Raw genomic sequence first — 5,000 nt, 5'->3', positions numbered from 1 at the left:
GAATAAACTTCCGGCATTCGTCCAGCACAATTTTTCTCTGGCGTGTGCAGAAAGTGCAAATTATTCTTCGTGTGAATTCACGGTTAGTGCAGTGGTTTCTCCTTCCAACGGGAACGACTTACGTTCATGCCCAGGGCGATGCCAGCAAATTTTCGTAATCGCGAATACCGATTACTTTTAGGAAAATAGTAGAGGAGGAATCGCTATTCTTTGTCGAAAGCCGGTGGAAGGGTGGGATGGGTGCGACGGCACTACGGTGGAGGGATGACGCCGCGACAGGGTGATGGTATGATGAACCATTTGCAGAGTGATGATGTCGTGGAGGAATGGCAAAGTGAGGCTGAGGCAGAGGCATGGTGACTGTCGTGGAGGAATGGCAGAGTGGTGGTCTGACGGAGGAATGGCAGGGTAGTGGCGTGGTAAAAAAATGACAGGAACTGTAGATAAATGGTGTGGGTAAAGAACGTCAGAGTGGTGTATGGGGCAGAGCCAGGTTTTGGAGTGGCAAAGAGGGTAACTACCTAGAGGCCTCTGCATGCTGAATGGGGTTTATTTTTGTAAAGCCATTATATATATATATATATATATATATATATATATATAAATATATATATATAATATATGAAATATAAATCATATATATAATATATAATATATATATTATATATACATATATATATATATATATATATATATATATATATATATACATATGCATGCCTGCGTGTGTGCGCGCGCACACACACACACACACACACACACACACACACACACACACACACACACACATTTTATCAAAAAAATATCTACCAGAAAAGTGGGTATAAAAGGGTAGGTATCCAGTAATTTAGGATGCCTGCAGCCCTCTATAAAATGTAATACTCTGTTTTCATTAGTTTAGATTTGTAAGGATATGAAAAAAAATAAAATCAGCTCTGGAATGGGAGGGCAAGGTGAAGGGGTAGTGGAGGGAGGTGGTGTGTGGTGGAGGGATGGCAAGGCGATGGTGTGGAGGAGGGATTGAGGGGGCTTCGTGGTGGGGGTCCAGCAGGATGGTGTTGTGGAGAGGGAAGGCAGGGGGAGCACGTAGAATTTTCATTTCTCGAGATATGATTTCTGATCATATATTTTAAGAGTAAAATGTTCAATTTTTATGTGTGAATATCCATGTGTATATATATATATATATATATATATATATATATATATATATATATATATATATATATATAACCAAACACACGCGCGGAGACACATTTCCCACCAGCCAAACTGGTGAGAGCCTTCTCGGCTATGACTATATGTAATATTGTAGATATAATTTACTTTCCTGTGAGTTTCGTAATTTCTAAATGGCGTATGCTTTTCTCTTTTCGTTCCTTACCATATAGTTGGGAGACTCCTCGGAGCCTGAGAGGAAGGTAACCTTGGACAAACCGCTTCGCCATCTATTGGTCGAGTCTCAAGATACTGGATTTTACATCTTTCTTCACCAAGACACTGGCATCATATCCATCGACGACAGTCGTAGTGGTGGTAGGTTTGCACTGTATTTTACGTTCTTTAACTAATAGTTATCAAAGCAAATATATCCCGTTTCTTTAGGTGTAAAAACCTACAGGCAATAATTGTAGTTTTCTTTATTTCTTTTGTCATCGAAGATATATCTTATTATGTACTGAACATTCAGTAAGTGCCCCTAGTCCATGTCCCTTAGCTTAATGTGTAATTCAAACTTGTCTGTTTACAGTATTAACGCAATACCACTTTACACAACTAACATTTTGCAATTTGAGTAACTATATGTAATACCTGTAGAATGTCTGCTCGATTACATATTGACAGATTTTCACCTTAGAGCGTTTTGTGCTTCTGACGCTCGGGGGGAATAATACACACACACACACACACACACACACACACACACACACACATACTATATATATATATATATATATATATATATATATATATATATATGTATATATGTGTGTGTGTGTGTGTGTGTGTGTGTGTATACATATTTTTTTTTTCTTTCTTTCTTTCTTTCTTTTCTTTTGTCAATGCACATGGTAAAACTTTTTTGAGAATTGTGTCGTTCAACTTCCAGACTGCAGTGTTTTACCTTGCCTTAAGCCATATGACTAATACATACTGTGCGTACCTACATTTACTAACATAATTATCTTGCCTACTTAACTCTTGTGGACATACATGCTGTCCACTGACTGAAGGCGTCATATTTTAGTCCTGTCTGTCTCATCTGTTTTGGAAGGATTCTGTTTTATATAATCCTTTTTAGCATTTTAATAACATTACGATTACCATAGTATCAGTAATTATAGTAACAATATCCATATTAATAGCATTATAAGTCCCGAAAATTCAAGGAACAGGGAAATCAGAGATCAATTGACACCTTTGGGGCCATTGGGCGTATAAACAAAATTTACAAAGCAAAATTGCAGTGGACAGTACACGTAGCCAGCAATGGTTAATTTATATTTATACACAAAGCTTATTTTCTGCACTGTACTTTCTGACCTCAATTACTTAACCTTTATTGCTAAGTTTACTAATTCATCCAGTTATATTCTTGTAGCGGGTTTCCTATTGCCAGAATCAAACCATTATTTGTTCTCTCGTGGTCATATTACTGTAAAACTAGACACGCTATGTACTAACCAATGTACTGTGCTTTTGTAGGCATATTGTAGGGATATCGGGTGGGTAGATTTTCAACCCTTTACTGAACTGTATCATATCTTTATTACTGGCAGCTCCATCAAGATGTAATGTGTTTCACCAAATAGGATCATAAAAGGATGTGAGGCCTCGCGGTTTCGGTAGTCCCTTTTGCATTTTTTGCATCAGCTTTACAATAAAAACAAATCTAAGATTTAAAATACCAAATATAAGTATCGAGTGTCAAATGATTAGAATAAAGGAGAGACGTGGCGAATCGGAGTATTCCAGAGTCCAGGATGAGCTGCTAGTTTTTTCTTTCTGTAGTAAGGACGCACTATAATCTGTGAGCACATGGTGACTAGTTGACAGGACCCAAGAAATGCATAGATTGGTTCAAATTACATAGGTTCCGTACTGGGGTAGAGTGTCAGTATGGCTCCCGTATTTTTCCAAATGCACGCCTGTACATTGTCTAAATGTACGCATACACATGTCTCCTTTAGGAAACGGTATTAGGCGTTCACCTACCTAGCATAAAGACGCCATGAATATTGTAACAATATGTTTTCCATTTTAGTTTTGTATGTGAATTCATTATCTACACAGAATGCATTTTTTTTTAACACAATGAAACAATGGATATTCGGTAAGGCCACAGTAGGAGAGGAAAATGGTACTTTTTAACAATCTTGAACAATGAAAATCATCTACCAAATGTATGCATCGGAAATGCATAATGCATAAATTTTGGTATCTATATTAGTTCAGACCATTAAGAAACCGATAAAACTATCCACATTACAGTCCTCTCCTCATAAACTTCCATTTGTGCAGAGGGAGGTACATGTGTTTGGTCTAAGAATTCTTGGCAACTTTTCACTGCATTGGGAAATGCCTACTCTAGTTCTTAGCATCCCTTACAACAAGGGGCATCGCCACCAACCACTAACGGCTGGGTAATGGTCAGCCAACTACCAAGATCCTCCTTCATATTTTTTAATGTTTTGTTAGAGGTAAAACCTCCAGTGCCCCCCTTCATTCATTGCGAAGGCAAATTCTTATATTGGGCTTCATATCAAGATGATGGATCTGCTGATTTCATGGGCACCTTGGTGCACAAAAGTTAGTTGTAGATTTTTAATCGCTGTGACTTCTCATCTGGATAGGTCTAATGGAGATTTGGCAAATTCCAGTCCCTAAAATTTTTGCAAGATTCCTCATTCCGTTCCATAGAAGTGGCTGTCCACAACGGGACTAAAGGCAGTCCCTTATGTAGGTTATTAAGGAATTATTTCCCTTTGCCAGCTTATGTACATAACCTGAAATGTATAAACTTCATACTCAAAATCAGTTTTGGTATTAATAAGTGTTTAATAAAACCACTACCTTTAACTTTGAACTGGCTGATGTGATACACCCACGCCGGATTTTAGACCTAAGAACTTCACCTTTTGACTAAGGAACTTTACATTTACTCCTAAGAAGCAGACAAGAGGAAAGTTTCCTTGGTTTATTGCCCATTGTGCAACATGATTTATTACAACCTGAATGTGTTACGCATAGTCTTGTAAGCTTTCTCCTGATAAGTTCAGCGTGACATCATCCACATGCAGGCTAGATGAGTCGACTTTTGTATTGGCTTTCATGATAACATTGTTAACTTGACAAACGAGGTCACACGAAACTCCATCCAAATTTCCAGGCGAAAAAGCTACTTTACATCTTATGGGACGTATGTATCAACAAGGAAGGTTTGTTTGATGGTGGGTAATATTTATCTCTTACCTATATTGTACAGGTATATAAGTAATACAGTTCCAAACAGTGTCATAACTCTAGGGTCTCGAGGTCAAGGAATGCTGTTCAAGGGAATTCTTTAGAGCAGTTTCCCTTGAAGGGCGTCTGTGGTCGATCTCCTTTTTCTAAATCTTATTGATATTGAACATGTTCTCTGTTATTAATAGCTAAGTCAGTCTGAAACCTTTCGTCCATTAGCTTTCTGTTGCCATTGTGAAAGAATTTGATGTATTGTTCCCTAGTATGAGATCACCCTTAACAGGTTCAAGGGTAGGATTTTTATCCAATCTGACACTGCATTCTCCTCAGAGATCCCGCTGAATGTCCAACAGACATATGAGATATCTGATAAGGGTTTTGCCGCTTGCTAGAAAAGCCTTATAGTAGATGTACAAAATAGAATCTGTTTTTCTTGAAAAGGGCTGTTGTATAGGAGCTCTATTGAAGAGCAATTCTAGGTGACATTTCTGTTCTGACTTTAGAATATAAGATACCCGAGTGGATATAGCTGCCAT

Source organism: Penaeus chinensis, chromosome 27, assembly GCF_019202785.1.
Source record: "Penaeus chinensis breed Huanghai No. 1 chromosome 27, ASM1920278v2, whole genome shotgun sequence".
In the NCBI taxonomy this organism is placed as follows: domain Eukaryota; kingdom Metazoa; phylum Arthropoda; class Malacostraca; order Decapoda; family Penaeidae; genus Penaeus; species Penaeus chinensis.
The sequence above is the reverse complement of the archived record's forward strand: the minus strand, read 5'-3'. Positions refer to the sequence as shown.